Source organism: Lutra lutra, chromosome 11 (genome assembly GCF_902655055.1).
Source record: "Lutra lutra chromosome 11, mLutLut1.2, whole genome shotgun sequence".
Classification (NCBI taxonomy): Eukaryota; Metazoa; Chordata; class Mammalia; order Carnivora; family Mustelidae; genus Lutra; species Lutra lutra.
The window spans coordinates 49,305,500-49,327,469 of record NC_062288.1 but is presented as its reverse complement, the minus strand read 5'-3'; the positions used below and the strand labels follow the sequence as shown (position 1 = coordinate 49,327,469).

At 36.4% G+C, this 21,970-nt stretch overlaps 1 long non-coding RNA gene across 1 annotated transcript; it reads left to right on the top strand.

Moving 5' to 3' along the window:
- The first annotated feature begins 8,983 nt into the window (after positions 1-8,983).
- Positions 8,984-11,246, top strand: LOC125080435 (uncharacterized). Its single transcript, XR_007121390.1, has 3 exons — positions 8,984-9,077; positions 9,349-9,449; positions 11,028-11,246. It is a non-coding gene; the product is annotated as an uncharacterized LOC125080435 (long non-coding RNA).
- The last annotated feature ends 10,724 nt before the right edge of the window (positions 11,247-21,970 follow it).

Here is a 21,970-nt window from a genome sequence, read left to right as displayed (position 1 = left end):
TCTCCATTCTCACATTGATTTCTGCCTCCAAATTCCTGAATATTGTGACCAATAAAGGTACTAACGTTTTGGTCATAGACATTCACTGCATCCGTCAACCCATCCAGTTTTTTGACAGTATCTAAATTAACCATGCCTACACTGTGACTTAGGTTCCATTGTTTTCAGTTTTGCAACTAAATTCCATGTATATCTCAGTCTAAGTTTATATCCATCAATGTCTGCTAAGTGTTTTTTTAATTTCTGATCGTGTCTGTGGTTTCATGTTGAGCATTAAAGTGTTCTGCCAATCACAATGTAAGATATGTATCTAGGAATTAATTTGCATGTCTTCCCTTTTCACAAATGATGTGTTATTTGCCTTTCATTCACTCCCCCCCCAACCTTGACTGATTCCATTAGATTTTATTTACATTTATCTTAACAGACTTCTGCAGTTAATCAAATAAATTCAGCAGTAAACCCAAGATGACTGTTAAAATGATTAAATAAACTTTCTTAGCCACATGCTGTTTTCCAGCCACTATACCCTTTGCCTGAACGTATTTATAAATAAATGCCTGCATCACAGCTAGCCAATGTCAGTGGTTATTCTGGAAGAAAGTGATTCAGGGAGAGCTGTTTCATGTCATGTGTTCTTATTGGAGATTTTTTTTACAATGGCTTCTGTTTGGTAGCTCCTTTTTGAATCCAGGATTATAGTATTAAGATTAAACTGTTCATTGAAAACATTTGGACATAGATACAACTCACATCACCAAGCTTCTACAGTATGTAATTCTTCATTTCTTTCTTTGTTTACAACAGATTGATAATAAGGTTATTATCATTCTCTTTTTACTATTGAGAAAAGAGATCCAATGGGGACAACTTAAATTGCCTAATGGACTTGAAGAATCAATTATTCGGACTCAAATTTCAGTGTTCTTTCAATTTACTATTGGCTCCCAAATTATTTTGATGATAATACATTAAGGTGTTAAAAATCCTCTTAAATCTCCCACTTACACTTTCTATATTGGTAGGGGAAACAGGAACATTTATGATTAAAACAAAACGTCACAGTCGAAGCAAAATTTATTCAGGGTGGTTTGAAAACAGAATTTATTAAAAAGCAAGAAAAGCACATGAAAAATATATCCAACTCAACATATCATAGATGATGCTCTGCCTTCTTAAACACTGCCAAATTTCTAGTGATGTCTGTGAGTACTACATAACAGCAGCTTTGCAATACTGCTAAGTGTTGTCAAGGATCTAGCCTTCATAGCAGAAAAAAACCCACTGTAAATACCAGGGATGCATCAATTTTCATTTATAAAATTACATTTAGTAAAGCACAATAATTCACTTAAAAAGTGATCCTCAGTTTTACATATATAGGTACTTGTGTGGAGTTGACTGTTGAGTTATAAGAAACTTGCATTTTGAAACATTTCCACCTATTGGGTAGATTCTTTCTGCTCAACAGGAGAGATGACACCATGAAAGATTGAAAAGGGCATAGACTCTAGTACCTCTCAAATATTTTAACATCATGACACATGTAAAAAATCATTATCTTTAATTGGCGTACATTACCTGGAAGTGGTGAGAAATACTAATATATTTTGTTTACATTATATAATAGAAATAAAAACCATGAAAGCCCAAAGTCTAAATTGCTGTTTTCAAAAGTTTTAATGAGTAACTTAAACTTGCTAAACCAATATAATTTTGTTTGCATCACTTTTAATGCCTGAAATGGCTACATGCAATAATTTCAACTGATATATATATATATTTTTTAAAGATTTTATTTATTTATTTGACAGACAGAGATCACAAGTAGGCAGAGAGGCAGACAGATAGAGAGAGAGGTGGAAGCAGGCTCCCTGGAGAGCAGAGAGCCCGATGTGGGGCTCGATCCCAGGACACTGGGATCATGACCTCAGCCGAAGGCAGAGGCTTTAACCCACTGAGCCACCCAGGTGCCCCTCAACTGATATATTTTTTTTTTTTTTTTAAAGAAGGGAATTTTTTTTTTTTTAAGATTTTATTTTTATTTTTTTGACAGAGAGAGACCACAAGTAGACAGAGAGGCAGGCAGAGAGAGAGAGGGAAGCAGGCTCCCTGCCGAGCAGAGAGCCCGACATGGGACTCGATCCCAGGACCCCAAGATCATGACCTGAGCCGAAGGCAGCGGCTTAACCCACTGAGCCACCCAGGCGCCCCTCAACTGATATATTTTTAAGTGACTATGAAATTGATTTATTTTTGTGTTATCTCTTATAAACTCTCTGTAATGCAGTCTTAGCCCACTAATAAGCCATGGTGCATTGGTTGTAAAATGGTGCACTACCTCATGTTCCCTGGCTTCATACTGGTATACTCTTAGAACATTGTCTGCCCTGTAATACTTTGCAACTGAATAATAAGAAGAAGAAGAGCAAGCCATAGAGAGTCTCAAAGGGAGCTTACAGGTCTGTTATAACCCTCGTGCAGTTCTTCAATGCCTGTGTTCTTTTAAATTTCTTTCCCCCATTTGTATCAGATTTTTCCTCCAGCTCTGACTTTTCAAAAATATTTACAGACATTTATTGAGCATTTATCTGGTGCGAAAAATTCATCTCAGTGTTTTCTGTTGAACTTAGTTACTGTAAACCAATATAGGTGGTATTATTATCCGACTTATATTGAAAGAATATTAAAGAACAGTGCATCCAAGATTGCAGCCTCAGGCAGTGTGCCTGAGCATTTACTCTCAGCCACAGTCTCTCAGACTGCTGCTCTCCTGCTTGAAGCCTTCCAGGGGTGAGAAACTAGCTCACTTGCAGAGACACCCATTCTTTTTTTAGCTACTTCTCATGTTTACACCTACTTGTCTTCATGTTGAGCTGCTGATTCCTAATAATTACCAAAGTCTTGTTCTCCTTACTAGGTAATGCAAAATGATACCTCTTTGAAGATTGCTGAGTTCAGGGCTGCCTGTGAGATATTTGGACACAACTCTTCAAATGGTAGATTTTCTCCTCCTGTCTTAATATGTCCCTTGTTATTTCTTTTGGAATGTCATTGAAACCCTTTACCTCTCCAGCAGTTCTCCAGGCAAGAATAGTTCTCTTAAATGATACCAAAACTTTGAGCTAAAGTCTCTGGAATGCTTTGATTCTTATAGAACAAAGTCATACCTGAGATCTCGCATTCAGGCACCTAAACTTCCATTGGTGAAAAATCAGATTAGCATTTTGGCAGCCTTGTTACAAAGCTGACAACAATTTTGCATGGATAGGAAGGAAGGACCAGGATGCTTACTTAAGATCTTGTGATGTGTAGGGGGTTTATGTTATCACTCTACAGTCAGGGAGTCGGTAATGGAATGTCATGGATTATGGAGTCCTCATTGTGAGTTCTGTCCTTCAACCCTGCTGCCTACAAATGAACCTACCCTTTCAAGTACTCCCTTGCAAACAGCAGTGACATATGGCATCAACTGTGCAAGTGAGAGAAATAGTGTGGTCACAGTGGGAGGAGATCAGCCAAAACAAATTGGGGAAGAGATGAGAGATTGTGAGACTGAAGGCTCTTGTTTGAACTTGGAGCTGAACGAGACCTGCCTGGGACAAAACTAGCACATGAGACAAATTAAGGAAATAAAATATTTGGAAATGTACTGTTGGAATAATAGGAGACTTCGAGGTCTGGCTTTTACCCAGGGCCTGGAATTGGTGGTTCTTTGGTCTAAATGAAACATTCAGTCATTAAAAACTGAACAAATATGGTTAAGTCATGTTCAGAAGGAGAGTTTGACTCATTCTTCAACTCCTAATTCTCTGCAAACAGAGTATACAATTTTCTCACAATGTGATTTTAATGGTATTGAAATGAGATTTTAGTTTCCAATTTTTAAACCATCTCAACAATTAAACTGAGGGTAGCCATAAACAATCTATAAAGAAAATGCCCATGTTGAGTCAGAAAATCTAAAATTGTACCCTTGTAATACCATTAGGTATTCTAGCTCTCTGCTTTAATTTCTTCTATGTAAATTGGGATTACTTGTTTCACAGAATTAAATGTGATGTTCTACAGGAAAGTCATTTGTAAAGTATAACCTATTATTTAAATGTCCATTATTATCATCAATATGTATAACATGATCTATATTTCTTAAAGATTCTTCTCTATGTATGAAGTTCTCCAATATTATAAACAATGGTTAAATGGGAAATCTCTTAAAAAGACTCATTATTTTCATATTAGAGATTGGTGGTCAACCAGCAAACCCTTTCTTCTCTTCTTCCACAGCAATAGAATTGTAGTTGATACAGTTTCCAGACTTCCTTATGTAAGATATGGCCACATGTCTTAGGTTATATGAGTGAAAGTGATGTGCCATTTCAGGACAATTTCTTAATAGCAGGTGGTTCTTCCTGAGTTGTACTGTGTTGTTTTGTTTTGTTTCTTACTGCCCACCACTTCTGACTTGAACATGGTGCTGTATCACACGAGAGGAAGACACCTTAACGGATGGTAGAAAAAGATAGCTATGAAACCTGGATCTCTGAATTTCCCTGTGATCCAAAGTTGCCTGATACCATGGAAACTTCTTTGGACTGAGAAATATAGTTTTTCAGCCACTGAATCTTTAGTGCCTGTTTGACACAAGATTTAGTTGATCTTAACTATTAAAAATTATATCCATGATGTTCTGAGATATTTCCGTGTTTTGTCTATGATCCCAGAAAACCCCTAGAAGAAAATTAGGAAGTGTCCTAAATAATAAAAACTCACACTGGCAGCATGGAATGAATACCATTGATAACCTACTACTGATTAAATGATCAAGAGGTTTGATATTTTTAATACTGAGATAATTTTATACTTATAAAATAATCATAAAAAATAGTTCAGAAGGTTCCATTTACCCTTCACCCAGCTTCCTCTTATGTTAACATCTTATTTAACTATAAAACACTTACCAAAATCTAAGAAATCAACCTTGGTATAATTTTATTAACCACAGTACAAGCCTGATTTACATTTTACCAATTCTTTCATTAATATTCTTTTTCTGTTCCAGATCTAATCCAGGATTCCACATTGCATGGGCATGCCTACGCAGTCTCCTCTAATCTATGAGTCCTCCATCTTTTCTTGTCTTTTATGAACTTGGCATGTTTGAAGAGTATTTTTCAGCTATTTTGTAGAAGATCTTTCAACTTGGGTTTGTCTAATGTTTTCTCACAATTAGATTGAAGTTGTGAATTAATGAAAAGACTATCACAGAAGGGACATGTCCTTCTCAGAACATTGTATCAGGGAGTACAAGGGGTTGATGTAGATAACTGGTGATGTTTAACTTAATCACTTAGCTATGTCTGCTAATGTTTTCCACTCTAAATGTACTAATTTTTCTTCCTGTTGTAATCACTAAATATTGTGGAAGAATAATATGCAAATATCTTCTTACAGCTTAAACTTTCACCCACCCATCTTCCTATCCATCTGTGGATTTTGTCTGTGGCAATTTTAACTACAGTCTTCTAATGATAGTCTTCCATTTTCTTGTAGTACTTTTAAATTTGTTCATTAACATTCTTTTTATTTATTCTAGGCAGATATCAAGGAATGGAGTTGCTTGGTCATATAGGTATATGTTGAGTTTAAAAGAAACTCTCAAATTCTCCCCCGGTTTGGAAATGGCTAATGCATTTTGTAAGCCTGCCAGCAGGGTTTGAGAGTTTCAGCACCTCAGCATGATCACCACATTTTGGTATTGCTAGTTGTTTTGATCTTTAGACATTCTAATAGGTGTGTAATGATATCTCATTATGGTTTTAATTTGTTTGATTAAGGACTAGTGATCTTGAACATATTTTTATATGCTTATTCCTGCTATAACCACAAAGTCCATTCCTTGAAAATGAGCTAATGAGGACTTTAAAAAAATTCATATTTTGCAGAATCGCAAATGATGGAGAATTCACAAAAAGAGTGTTGAACTAAACCTGAAATAAGTGTTACATGTCCAGGAGAAAGAAATGCCAAAAGCGGAACTAAGGAATATGCGAGGACCCGTTAGTTTTTACATTCCTGAGTGACCTGAGGGAGTTCCAAATATATCTCATCCAGGTCTGTTTATTGTTAGTATGAGAACAATCTGGGAATATAAGCATATAAATAAACTTAGTGTGTATTATGGACAAAATGGTCATATAATGATCGAATATAGAACTTGAAAGAGATCAAGATACCTAGACCATCCTTTTTATTTAGCCAGATGCTAGTGATAATCTGAACTATAATAAAAATCTCTTGACTGGCTCTGTCTGGTGGGATTTTTTTTTTCTCCTAATGTTTACATAGCTTTTATGTCCATATTTGGTTTTCCAGTTACCAATCTAGACACTTTTTAAGCCTTATCACCTGGAAGAGTAAACTGATCTGAGATGTCCTTAGGCATTTCTTAGCTAAGATGATGCAGTAATCCTGGAGAGAGCTCAGTGTCCTTTCCTTTCCTCAGGGTGCCAGCCAGCAGTGGAGACCTTAAACAACTTTCAGTTGTTTATTTACTAAATATTTATCAAGCATCTGTGTCAGGTCCTGAGTTGGCACTGAGATGACCATAGTTAATAAATTAAAGGTCTTTTCCTACTCCTAGTGACCTTTACACCTAATTCATTAAAAATATATATATTGTAGGAGGAGGAAAAAAACATTTCAAGAATGTGTTAGTGTTTCTCAGCCCAGCTACACACCCATGTTGGATTACACAACAACTATGACAGGTTTCTTTAAGGAAAAAGAGATAATAATCACTTCAGATCCTCACTTCCTGAGCCACCAGATGCAAATATTTTCAGCAAATTGTTGAGATACTTCCTGTTGTAAAGCAGTTTTTAAAGACTTGGAAGAGTTATTTGCTTACATCAGATTTTAGGAAGTAATTCATAGGAGAACAATTCAAATACAAGGCCTAATATTGTTCCTCAAGCTACACCCTCTCTCCCTTCTTGCAGAAAAACACTGCCCAGACTTCCTATTAAATACAATCTTTTCCTAAAAGAAGGTGAATGGCATCAATTCTAAAACAATGGAATGCCATCTGGGATGATCGTTTATAGAAGAGCAACTAGCTAAAAAAATGAAAATTATCATTAGGGAGACTGTACTTAGAGAAAATGAGTATTTTGTTAGATTCCAACAAATAAACTACTTATAATCTTATTCAAAATATAAACTCTTTTTCAAAACTTTTTGAATTGAAAGCCCCAAGCAGAACAGAGTAATATACAGAAAAAAAAATCTCCGAAGTGTATATGTATATACACATATATGTATATAGTATACCTACACACATTTATTGACATATAGTTATATAATAATCTATAAATAAGATACATTTATAGAATGTTTCTGAATCTTTAGACGTGATTCTGTATAGGTGCCATAAGAAATTTAGAAATAAAGAGGAAAATAATTTTAAGAACATTAAAATAATTCAACATTAATTAATTAAATATAGTTTCCAACTTGCTGAAAATATCTTCTAGTTACTGTTGGGAGTTCTCATGAGTTACATTTATGTATTTCCTTCAAAATGGTATGTTTAAATCATAAAGGTACTTTAAAATTACACATGGAAAATAATTTACTAGAGGTATGTTAGCTGAAAGAGATGGGAGACTTGATGATTCTCACATTCACTAACAACTGTGTGGTCATGCATATTCAGACACTGGCAGTCATCTTTGTATGCATTGAGATATGAATATTCATCTTTTGTGTTTCACTGTGATGTATGTGACAGTATTATTTGCCACCTTGACATCTGACCATCACCAGAGATTAGAAAGATGTTATGTTGAGTGGCAATAGATTGAATTTCATAGCACACCTTCTTATGACAAGAAATCGTGACCCCCCCACTAGATGTAATGAGTGAGAGAGTTTTGTGTTTGGAAGTGTCAGGAAATACGGAGAACTACCTCAGGACATGCAGGTCAAAGTCTGAAGGAAAATATGTCTAAAAAATAAGAAAAGTAGAGTTATGGGTAAAATAAATACAGTAACAGAAATCATGTTAACAACACCCATTTTAGAAGGTGCTTCATACATATAGTCTCACAAAGCCACATTTCAGTTTCTGTGGAGATTTTAACTAAAATGATTCAGTGTAAAGCTGGGGATTTTGACAGGAGATAAAAGTATGGGTCCAACTGAGATTCCATGAACACATGTTGCTAAGAAATTTACTGATATTAGCCACTTCTTATGATATTCTGGAGGAATGCTTTCAATTCCATATTAACTATTTAAATACATTTGCTAAAAAATGCTTTTCTTTATAGTTTTATAATCCTCTAATTACTGGCTTTTACTTTTAATATTCTTATCAAGTCCAATAAATACATTGAATTTCACGACCATTCAAGAAAGGTAAATATAATGCTGAATTCACTAAGGTACAAGAATTTTTATAGATCACCCTACAAAAATTATTGCTTAGAAATTGTCTTATGGACCTTTCATTATTAATTTATGAAATTTTGGTATATCCCTAAAATAGTTCCTGTTGCATCTAGTAGATGATCATTGTATTTGGTGACTAGGAGGACATCGGATCTATTATCAAGGTGGACTAAATTCAGTCTCTAAAAAAGTACAGAAAGACTTTGCTTGCCTAGTAAGTTATTTTCTTTTATATTACTTAAATGACTTGCTCTCATCGATAATTTACATTTTTGTTCAAAACTTACTTGTTTAAGCAGAATAGAAATTAACCTTCATATTCAGTTAATATTCATTCTGTATTTTATTTCATTATGAATATTCATAATGCTTTGTTTTCTGCTTCAACGTTTGCTACAGAGAAGACTGAAAGTGCCACATTTGTGAATTTTTGTAAGTTTATAAATACACACATTTAAATAGAAATTACAGAAGGATCAAAGTAATCTGAATTGTCCTCTCTTCTCTTCTTTTTTGACTATAGGGGAGAAAATTCTGCATTCGATGGACATGGGTATGACTACACAGCATCAGCCATAGGAACATCAATTGCCTTGGGAACCGATGTGGGAAAAAATTGTAATGTAAGTATATTAAGAAATGTTGAAGAAAATAATTCAGGTCATATGCTTTTTCTCTAAAATATCTATTTTTTTAACCAAATAGTCTTTGTAAATATGATACTATACTATCACTAAGTCACCTTGATTTAGTCTATGTATTTAATGCTTTTTGGAGTTAATAATTCATACCTTCTTTCTTATCCCTTTCCTTCAATTTCCTTGTTAAATGTTCTGTTCTGCCACCAACTTTAGCAGCGGCTTATCTCATTTAAACTTCTTTTTTTTTTTTCAGTGCTTCTAAGTCGCTTAAAGGAAGCTCTCAGATGCTAGAATCAAGCTCTGGAAAGAGACTGGAAAGGACTGGAATGTCACAATGAAACCTGCCTGTTCAAAGTAGGACAGAGGCATCTAAGCCAGGTACCTGTTTGATTGCATGGGAGACAGCAATGGAAAAGGCTTTCTGGCTTTGAGAATTTTATACATGTTCAGGACTCAAAATAATAAATTGTATTTCCACATTACCTTAATAATTTCTAAAATCAGTGATTTTCAGGGTTTTTTGAAAGTGGTACATAGAATAGCTTATGTTCAAATGCATCATACTGCTTTGAGAATATATAGAGTTGTGAGCATTTCTATTCCAGAAGTTACTGGTTATAATTCATAGAGGCTATAACAGATTGATGGCTAGATATTATGGAGGGCAGCACTACTTGCCATGTATTGGCAAGTACTAGGACTAGACCTTATCTCTGAAGCAACATGGTTAATATAAACAGGACCAAACATTATTGAAGGAACTGAAGTATCAGGTCAGTACTGAGAGGAGGACTCAGATATGGCCAACTAGACATACACGCACCTGACTAAAACTAATATAGAGGTCAAGGACTTGGTCTTAAACCTAAGACAGAATCTTTGAATTTAGAACTATAATTCATGGTCAGAAAAGATCTAGTGAACCCAGTGATTTGAAAACAAGTCATGGTTTAGACTTCCTCTTAACTAAAGGCAGGACTTGTTGAGGATCTCAGGAACAATCAATACTGTTAGATAGGACAATGTGCCTGAAAGCACTTGGCCCATAGTGTGGCACTTGATCAATATATACATATTCAGTATATATATGTCTTCTTAGCTGCCATCCAGGAAATACTAAGATCATCCACAAAAATTTCAGGATAGCTCTGTAAATGAGTAATTAATATTATTCTCTCCTAAATCAGGGGAAATTTGACTCAGAGAAGAAAAAATGCAATTTATGTCACACTCCATCCTGTGGTAGAGACGCTACTCTATCAACTCCTTTTGAAAGTAAATTGATTTCTTATTTACCAATATATTGATGGAAAAAATAAAAGAAATATGTTACTTAAATGTTATTAAGCTAAGGAATCCATTCAAATAATATTAATTGTAGGTGACACTTAAATTATTTGAGTTGAGAAATTCTCTCTATCCCATTCCTTCTATAGAACTATAAACTACGGGGATTAAGGAAAAGGGAAACATATTTTCAACTCAAAGCTCTCTGAGGGAAGCCAGCATTATCAGGGAACTGAATCCTAGCCTAAAGAGACAATCTGCACATCCCTTTCTCTTGTAAATTTTCAGTGTTTGTCACAAAGCAACACCCAGCCAGCACCATCTGACTCCCTATGAAAGGTCAGTAAGTTAAGGCCACAAGGTTCCTACCACTGATTTTTCCCCCAGAAAGAATATCATTTCAACTTCATGATTCATGGTTTACATTTAGTATGTAAGCATTTGAATATCGCTCTTGTTTTATGTGTATATTTGAATAACTCTTTACACTGACATACTTTCAAGAAAATTCTTCCTTAGAAATTTGAACAAGATGTTCAAAAATGCAAAACTGGTTTTTAGTAAACCAAGTTGAACTTAAAGTGATGCTGCATGGAAAAGAGCAACAAAATGTTTCCTAGTGGTTATGTACGATTGTTTTATTAGGTTTGATAAGACTAAACAGTCCAAAGATTTGACAGTCCTGACACCTGGCATATGAAAGATGGAATTCCTGAATGGAAATTATTCTTACTGAACCTCTCTGAAGAGTTTTGGCTGGAAAGAAGTATCTTTTCCAATGCCAGTACATTCTCGGCGTTCCTTCAACTGGCTGAAAAATGAGGTACTGAATTCTTTGCTTAATGGGAAATCTACTGTTGTTTTAGTGCATTTTTTTGGAACTTTTTTTTTTAAATTTCTGTCATCACATTTCCTTTGTGGAAATAAATATGACACCATATGGGAAAAAATGTTGTAGTTCCATATGTATAGACTAATATTCTGAATTTAAAGATGAACTAACTCTAACCTGCATTTAGTGATCAAAAAATAATAAAAACCCATACAGTTTATATGCTTCATGATTACTAAACACCAAGGTAGTATGGCTACTCTGCACTTGGCTGTGTTTAGGTAAAATCAAAAGTGTTTATAACATGAATAATAAGGTATTTTTATGCAGCTACATTATTTATCTTACTGGTTCTACTGTGTGATGCAGCATAGACCCATTATTGTACTTCAGTTCAGATATTTATATACAATGTAGCTCAAAGAACGGATTCCTATTCTTCCACCTACGGCTTAAAAAATGTAAGACAGAAAACCAAATAAAAAGAGATTCATAAATCACAAAGTATAGATGCTGAAAAGGAAAAGTGGGGTTTCTTTTGGCTTGTCAGTGTATCACATGAATTTTTAAGTTCTGAAACACATAAATAATAGTTTCATAATTGAAAACCAAAAATGAATAATATGGATTAATTGAACAAAGAAATACAGGATTCTGTAGAATTAATTTAGAGCCCAGTTGAGGTAGCTATCCATTTTGGAAGGTCTAAGGCACTAAAATGTTTGTGATTCTGAATACTTTCTCTTTTCAGCCTAAGTCTCAATAATAGGAGACAATATAAGACTCCTACTTTGGGTAGAAGGCTTACAGGCACCCTGAAACATTTGCCTCTTTAACCCATTTGAATATTGTTTCATGAGTCCAATGTAGTAAAAAAGTGGTGGACCAGAATTCATGAACCCCCAAAAAAATGAGCCAAGGGAAATTCTATCCTATACATGACTAACATCTTGTATCAAACCCCTCTGATGGCAGAGAACTCTTTTCCTCCTGAGATACCTCTTTTTTCTTTGATCCAAACACGCTCTCCTTTTACCTTTTGCTCATTTTTCTCTGGTCTTAGAGAAACATTTATGTCCTGTTTCTCTTATGTCTCCCATCTCTACAGTAGTTTCAGACACATAAAAATAGTACTTAACATTCCTCAGCCTACATGTCCGATTGAACACTGTATTCTCTAGAAAAAACATTCTCAGCTCTTCCCATCATTTTAAAAATGTGAATTCCTGTCAAGTTTATTCTTCATCTAATTTCACATCTTCAAATGAGTTCATAAGTTGTTCATCCTATTTCAAAATGTGTCAATGAAGACACCCCAAATACACTTCAGTTGTTATAAAGGATGAGAACACTACCATGACCTCACTTAAATTACCTGTTACCAGGAACTATCATCTGTCCTACACATTTATAGTGAACCACTTTTCCTCCAATATTGCCAATCTGACTGATCAGTAGAATTACCTTCTTACCATTAATGGACTCTCTCTCTCTCTCTCTCCATATATATATATATATATGGAGAGAGAGAGAGAGAGAAATTCTCTGACAACCTGAAACAATGAAACATGAGAAAAATAATTTTGAATTGAACTAAACGAATGTTCGTCATGTTTGAGGGAGGTAAGTGCCGTGATTATTTATCCATTTGGCAGTCGAAATATTTCTTTTCTTCTCTTTATAATAATTTATGTATAAGACAACAAAACAAAACTCTCATGTATAATGGGAGTTCCCTCTCCACATGAGCTTTTGTGCTTACTGGCTTTCAACTTTACATTTTATCTGACGTCTCAAGTAATTGAAATGTAGTCATTTTTTATATACTTCCTTATTCCAATACTTGTTTCAATTCCAAATTCCTGTTAAGATGCAGGTATCAAGTTTCGGCTCTGAGACCCCAGGTAAGTGTTTCAGAACGGTCCTTGTCTTCCTTTTTTGTGAATTGAAAAATAAATGGTTCACCGCCGATAAAGAGAATCCTCTTTTGTGATTCTTCATTGCATTATATAAATAAGGCTCAGAGACAATCACTTGACATCAGATATTAGAGAAAGAGAAAGAAAAGAAGAAGAAGAAATACCTTAGAGATGATGATGTCAGAGTGTCTCTGGGAATAGCCACAGATTGGTAACTGTGATTATTGGTTTTGTTACATTCATCTTCAGTAAGTTTTTAAATTTCCTTTTGAATGCACCTAGTATGTCCAACGAATGTTAACAATAGTGCCAAAGATTTACCATCCACTGAAAATGTTGTCAGAGCTTTCAGATACATTGAATATTAGAATAGTGAGGTTTTTAAACTCCCATTCTCCTTGCTTCTTTTTTGCAGGCTTCAATCTAAAGCTGATCTAGGCCAGAGATTTATGTTTAAGCAAGTTAAGAGTTCTAACTAAAGTCTTGTTCTGGACATGATAATAACTGAAATAAGACAGTGTTTGTGATAAAGTGACCAATTACATAAAGAAAAGAAAATCAAGGGCTCTGTTTAATTTTTTGTCCAAGAATGGAGAAGAAGTCTCCTATGGAGTAAGTTTCGAAGGGGCTTCAGGAAATAAAAGTAAAGTTATGTTTCGATTAGTTGCTAATACATGATTCTTGCTACTTTGGAGGGAGTAGCAAAACCTCAAAAGTAATAGCCTTGAGACACTCCTAGGAAGACCAGATCTTGGGCACTGAAGTTGCAAATTTGAGAAAATGCCCTCTCCCAAGTCTGGAAAGGTCCTAACCTCAGGAGACCATTCCCACTTGATCACTGTGTATTGACAAATGGAAAATAAAATCCAAAAACCCAGGAGACCCTCTTCAAATGTTCCGGATTATATACAATCCTTGGGACCTGGGGAGCTGTAATATGAGAGATCAAATTTCTCACCAGTGACTCAGAGTCAGATGTATTTTGATTTAGAAATATGTTTTGATACCTAAAGGTTATGATTTTATTAAAAAGAAATTATACTTTCTTCATTCCAAAAAGTTTGTGGAAAAGGAAGAAATGCATGGCAACAGCTGAGTTGGGACACATAGTGGGTCGAAAGGCCATTGGGTAGGTATGTGTCAGCAGTGGGTAATATTGAATCAGTGGTGTCTAAAGACAACTCCTATACAGCCCGGTCTTTCCGTGCATTGCTCTATCTCTCGGGCCCCCTAGGATGCCTTGCCCATTCTGCAGCATAGTTACAGCACAAACCCTGCAAGGGCATTCGAGAAGATTTCTGATCTTGATTCACTTTCGTTCCTGGCAAATTCTCTGTGAGTTGTTATTTTTTTATCCTTAATAGTAGGAGTTTTATGCCTCTAGAAATATACTATAATTTTATGGCTCTTTCTGATGAGTGAATTTTTCAGCAACCATATGGTGTGGCTGGCTCTGACTCTGTCAGACTCTAATGACCTCCAGAGTCTGCAGAGCAGCTCGTTCATTCCGATCTTTCTTAAGCTTTGCTGTATTGATTGCAGTCTTTGATAAGTCAAGTTGTTGAGTTTTCATTCTGTGCCAGAAGGTTTAAATAAGAAGGTTTGAAAGTCATCCTTTGGTTGAGCTGCATTTTGCAGAACTTGCTTTCTCCTTTGCCATAGGCACAGTAAATGTATGGCACAATTTCTCATTTTCACTTTGAATATTTTAGAAAATACTTCTCAAACCTCTTCATGTGAAGTGTCTGGGTGTCATACCATCCCTTCTCATTTCTATGTATCAGTATATTTTCTTCTATAATCTCAGTTTTTATTATGGATCTTCTTTGAAATATGCTTATTTTTATAATTATTTCAGAGCTTAAACTAGTAAATATTAGGTAGTAACCTGGGTTTCTTTTATAAAGCAAAACTTTTTCTATCCACACAATAATCACTTTAATTAGCAACCACTATATGCTTAGCATAGCACCTTCCCTGAAGAAATTTAATGTCTAGAATGAGATAGTACTACTACTGTTAGTAATAATAATAATAATAATAATAAGTATAGGTAAAATTTGTTGAGTGGTTCCTACTTGCCAGGCACCATTGTAGAATTTTACATGTCACACGTCAATTAATTCTTTCTTTGCATAATTCTTCTATGCATACATGAGTGGATTATAACAAAATGAGATGGGAAAATTTGTTCTCTTGCTTCATAATAAATATTACACAGATGGTACGCAATAAATATATAATATATACAGATTGAAATATATACAGATTGATTCTTTGAAATTACCCTAACTTTCTGGACAAGATAGAGAGGGAAGTTTAAAATAAAATATTTCTGGGGTGTTGAGTCAGTTAAGCATGTGCCTTTGGCTCAGGTCATGATCTCACAGTCCTGGGACTGGGCCTCACTTCGGGTTCCCTGCTCAGTGAGGAGTCTGCTTCTTCCTCTCCCTCTGCCCCTCTCCCTGCTTGTGCTCTCTCTTGCACTCTCTCTCTCTCAAATAAATAAAATCTTATAAAATAATAATAAAATAAAATATGTTAATTAAAATATTTTGGGCATGCCTGGCTGGCTCAGTTGGTAGAGCATGTGATTCTTGATCTTGGGGTTTAAGTTCGAGCCCTGCATTGGGTGTAGAGATGATTTAAAAATAAAATCTTAAAAAAAATAATTAAAAAAAAAATGTTTCTGATGAGAGAGGAGTTTAGCACCTGAAAGTCCAAACGAGGCAAATAAAATGGGGCTTTCTGGGGCACCTGGGTGGCTCAGTGGGTTAAAGCCTCTGCCCTTGTCTCAGGTCATGATCTCAGGGTCCTGGATCGAGCCCCAAATTGGGCTCTCTGGTCAGCAGGGAGCCTGCTTCCTCCTCTCTCTCTGCCTTCCTCTCTGCCTGCTTGTGATCTCTCTCTCTCTGTCAAATAAATAAAATATTTAAAAAAAAAAATGGGGCTTTCTTAGGGTAATGTAGATCAAGGAGGGTGTTTAAGTGAGGGGCTGACATAATTGGCTATAATTTCAAAAAGCTCTGTCTGGTAGTTGTGTGGTGAATTGCAGGCAGGGAAGGTGAAAAACAGTCGAGAATGATTCCCAAGTTTGTGGCTTTTGTTGCTTGAGTAAGTGGAATGTTATGACAGTCCAGGAGGAGTAAAAAAGAGAATGGACTCAGGTTTGGAAATGTGGGGTGGCACTGAGGGGAGTAGGGACTGGAGTAAATTTGACACTCAAAGAGAGATTTGTGGTAGTTCTGGATGGAGTAGAAGAGGCCAAGGAACTGAGTGGGGTTCTCCTTTGAGCATTATAAAACACTGAAAGAGAGCCATGAACTCAGGAAAACTCCAACAACCTGGGCGTCCCAGAAGACAGGGCGTTGACACAGTTGCCTGACAACCATTCTGAACAGTGATGGGAGGGATACAGAACAAGCAGCTGTTGTGAAAGTCAAGAAAGGAGGCGTATCAGGAGACAGGACAATGGTCTTTTTTTTTTTTTCCCCCCTACGGCTTTGGAATCTGATGATTGAAAAGAGTCTGTTGGCTTTATTACCCATGAGGTTGTTGGCAATCCTAGTATGAGTAATTTCAGTGGAACACTGGATTCCACAAAGCAAGCTAGGGAATCAAGTGGGAGGTAAAGAAGCAGAAATAGTAATGTAACAACTTTTTAAGAAGCTTGTCTGGGGGCGCCTGGCTCAATTGGTTAAGCTTCCAACTTGCGCTTAGGTCATGATCTCGGGGTCCTAGGATCAAGCCCTGCTTGGGACTCTGGCTCAGTGGAAGTCGGCTTCTCTCTCTCCCTCTGCCCTTCCCCCTGCTCCTGCTTGCTCGCTCTCTCTCTCTCTCTCTCTCTCTAATTAAATAAACAAAAATCTTGAAAAAAGGAAGCTTGTCTGTGGGGGAAAAAAGATTATCTCTGGGGATGCCTTGGTGATTCTGTCAGTTAAACATCTGACTCTTGATCTCAGCTCATGTGTCAACCTCAGGATCGTGAATTCAAGCCCCACATTGGGCTCCACACCGGGCCCGGATCCTACTTAAAGAACAAGAACAAAACCAAGCAAACAAAGAACTTGTCTGTGAAGGGCCAGAACAAGAATACACGCTCACCAAAAGGGACATGAAGAACAGTGCCAATAAGCTTAGACCAAAAACTCAGCTGATTTTGGCACCAAGACAGTAGGTATAGACAGAAGCTTAGGTGTTTATGTTTGGCAAATGTATATAGCATGGAAAAGCTGAAGGGTTATAGGGTCAGCTGTAATCCTTGTTGCTGCATGCGAGCTCTTAGGAGTAACTGATACTTTTTGCCCTCCTCTACTACCTATCCCAGATTCTTCTCATTCTCGGCTAACTTTTTTGTTTGCTGGTTGTTTTGCCTCCTGGAGTGCCTGAGATTGTTATGCCTGACGGATCCCTGATTACCATGCTGTCCTTAGACAATGACGACTGTATTTGTTCATTATATTTAAAACTGGTTATAATCGCTTCTCAGGCCTTTGGCCAAGATCAAGTGTAAAACTGCTTACAGAAGCAACAGAATACCTAGCTGAAGCACCTGAGCACAAAATTCATCTTCATTTTGCAGTTTTGAGATCAGGGTGGATCCCTTGGCAAGATGCCTGCCAAAATGGTGATGAGCTGTTTTCTTGACGTCTTCATGGTGCAACTTTCAAAGCCCAACTGATGAATATAATAAGACACATATTTAAAAGACCCGTTCTGCCATTCTTCAGGTCGGTCATTTCCAGGTGGTTTTATGCATGGCCTGTGGTCATGGGCCCATTGCCACAATTTGGTTGCTATAAAGTTGATACCTTTGTTTGAGGCATAGTCATGTGGGATGCTGTGTTGGTAGATAATACATGTTTCTATAAGTCTTCAGACATGCAGGATGGTCAAGGCCTTGTGTGTAGGAGAAGCATATGTATAATCAGAACATGTCTTCTGACATATTGATCTTTCCACATGAGAGAAGTCCAACGCAGTCAACTTCCCATCAGGTGGTTGGCTGGGCTTCTTGAGGCTGGGAACATATCAGAGGCTTGAATCATATCAGAGGCTCAGCATTGCTATCTGTTGTTGGGTACTTAGACACACAGCAGGAAGAGTATCTAGAACAGTCTTGGGGAGTGATGGCCCACGAATAACCTTGATCCCTGCCATCATGGCAACTACATTTATGATCCCTTTGACCCAGCACTGGGGTGACCAATGACAGTGACTGACTGACTTTATATTTTAGTCATTCTCTCTACTTTGCTACTTAGTTTCTCTCTGGTGTTTATGCTGGCGACTGGCATTGATGTGTAATACAAATATCTTCACACTCTGTGCCCTCTCACATAAGTCTATTCACATGTTTCTTCCCTCAATTTTCATTATATTATTAAGAATGATACTTCTTGGCTGCCTATCTGTCTTGTGTACAGTAATATTATGTTTTATTAATCTTCTCCAAACCTCTCTGTTAGTAGAGTGGCCCTGTTTTAAAACCTCTTGTGTTGCTCATTGTGAAAACTATACCCATTTTGTTTCTGACAGTTAAGAGGTACCACCTGGCTTCCTGTTATATCATCCCATTATCCTAATGGTCATCATGAGGCCTTTATCTCTAACAGAATCTCCTCCCATTTGTCATTGTCTATAGAAGACATGTTCTACTGAACTTCATGATGATGGTGCTCCTCTCACTACACATCCCTTACTCATCTAGTAAATGGAATTTTCCCCAGGTCCTTCCATGGAACATATTAACCTGGTAGGTCTTCCAGGCTTAGGTAGCACGTTTGTTCTGGAATGTTTACTTCTCTGAGTCTTTTGAACCTTTCTTCCCCAAACTTGCTGCAGTTCTGACCTAAGGTAGACCATTGGTTTTTGCAAGTTCCAAAGAATTATCTCAGCCATGTGTTAGTACTGTCTCCTGGGGTCCTTGGCAGAATTTTAAATATACTACAGAAATGTATCCCATATCAATAAACTTTTCTTTATCAGATTTATGTCTGCTTCTCTCAATGTATGAGAATCCACTTCCATACATTCTTGCCCTGCCCCTGCTGGTATATATCAGCCAGATCCTGGAATTTCTTCAGTAAAGGGTCCCTCTCCTTCCTTGACAGACTTACCTCATTCCTATTCAGGGTATGCTGTGATTTAACAGTATTTTTAGTGATATAGCTTTAAAATGGTTAACAGGATGGTAGATGGGAGTAGATCATTGAAGAGGTAAGCATTGTCTTGTAAGACACCTGCTTTACTGCTTTACTTCTAAGATTCCTCCATAATCTTCATGCAAGGGAAGCCATTAAGTTCTAATAAAGAGGGTATAGAATCCGCTTTGCAGGTCCAACAGTTTCTGGGAGTTCGGGAATTCAAAGTTATCAGTAGCCTTTATCTAGAAATCCTCATTCCTATCTTAGGGTCCTTCTCTTTTCCTATTTCAGCTGTGACTTTGGCACATAAGATATGCTGGACTGACAATGCAGCCTTGTCTAAAATTCTGTTATTCTTAAGATAAAGTCATGTATCTGTTCCTCTGTTCTGTATTCCCTTCACTGTGTGAAATTAGGATTTTTTTTTAAATGCAGCTGATGAGGCCCTGTAGCTTTTGCATTTTTGCATTAAACTGGGGATTAATGACCGAGTAACTGGTATCCCGTTTGCCGCTCATAACTTCAGTGATGGTAACCTTATTGTCACCTAGACACTTGGCAGTCCAGCTCTAATGATTTACTTTGTAGTTGCTTCCTACCACCATTCTTGATACTATTATAGGTTGGATTTCCTGGAAATAGATTCTGAGGGAAAACAATGTATTCTGAAAGTTTACTGGGAAGAGTTCTAAGAAGATAAACTTGTAAAGAAGTGGGAAGACAGTATTGGATTGAAAGAGATGTTCATCATGCAACTAATAGAATCAGTCCTTGGTGAACATTTGGAATTTTATTGAAGCAAAGAGCCAGACATTTTTATTCTTGCCTCAGACATGGTAGAGCATTCTGTGGATGACCATTTCCAGAGAAAGATGCAACTATGAGCAGTTGGTAGCTGTTATCAACCAATAGGCAATAGCAGTTTATCTCACCTCTGAAAAAGGGATCCACAGAAAGCAGGCAGTATTTATTACGAGAGGATTCAAGGTAAGCTTTTCATTTTATGAAGAGATATATAAAGATAATTAAAAGGCAATGTAAAGGCAAATGATGGGAGAAGGGCATTTCAGGCAGAAGGAAGATAATATGTAGATTCCAGAGTTAGTAAAGAGCCTATCCTTCCAACGGACTTAAAAGACATCCACTGTGAAGAGAAACAAATAAGAGAGAGATTGGCTTCAGTCTTGTCTGGAGAGAGAGGCAACAGCTAGATCATGTAGGATCCTTTAGATAATGTTAAAGATTTTGAATTTTAATACAATGGGAAGCTGTTGAAGAATTAAGAGTCAAGAAGTTTAACTCAAAGTAACATCATCAGCTCTGACTAAAAAAAGAAATCTCTTTGGATGGCAGTATAGGGAATGGTTTGAAAAATGGCCAGAATCAAAGCAGAGAGGCCTCATAGTGATTGTACAGATGAAGAACAATGGAAAAAGATACAGAACTTATGACAAAGTCCAAATGAACAGGACTTGATAGTGGATTAGATGTGAACATTGAAGGACAGGGAAATATCAAGAAAGAAAAGCAAAAACAGGTTTCCACCTTGAAAACCAGGTAGATAAGTAAATGGTATTGTGATCTGGGGCACTGGAGGTTGAGATCGAAGATTTAAATGGACCTCATTTGAGTCAGCACCTATGAGACGCCTGATGATGGCATCAAGGCAGTTGGATATATGAGTATGAAACACCAATAAGACAATTAGGCCAGGAAAATAAATTTAGGAGCTGTAGACTGTATTTAAACCTAAGGGAAAGAATGAGTTCAAATATGAATGGGGTATAGAGTGGGAACATAAAAGCTGAGATATAATATTGTCAAGTTGGGTAGAGGTCCCAATTTCTAGATACTCAAAGTTTTGCTCTCCTTCTATTTTTTTGTTTTTTGTTTTTTTTTTTCTTTTTAATTTCCCTCTTTCTCTCTCTACCCCAGAGCCCTCCACCTCTACTTGGTAAGCTCTAGACACTATCAATATACAGAACTCGGCAACAGATTCTTGCAGGAATGTCACCAGAAACCCTTGTCATTAATCCTGAATGGATTCTAGAAAGCCTTGTGTTTAAATCCAAATGTTTGTTTGTTCTCAATCTAAAATATTTCAGAAAGTTGCTTTTCTTTCCAAAGTTGTCTATATAACATTTATTTTTTCAGTTATGTTTATGTCAGAGGAAGATGTTATTACTGCCATTTTTCTTGTCTTTAACATTAGTTTCTTCTTTTTGAATAAGGATGTGCCTCAGGATATGTAGACTTCTTGAATGTGGTGACTATGTCTTCTTCAGACCATGGTTCCAATATTTATCCTAGAGTATGACAGATAAGCAATGGTCAACAAATGCTGATTGAACAAATAAATGAATGAAAACTGAGTAAATGATGAGGAAGTTACTATGGAACAGGGAGAAAATTATTAGAGCACCCAAATAAATAAATAAATAAATAAATAAATAAATAAATAAAAGCGGGGGGTTGGGGGGGGTGGAGATAATCCAAGTCATTAGAAAATCATTATAGCAAGACAAGTCTTTCATGTAGCTTGATCTGATTGCTAGGACAGGCCATGGATTCAGAGATGTTGTTACATATTCTTCATACATTAAGGTATTAATTAAATTTTTAAAATAGTCATGTTTCATAACACTGTAAAAGACACATGCTAAGATTCTGGTAAGGATTTTTTTAACAGCT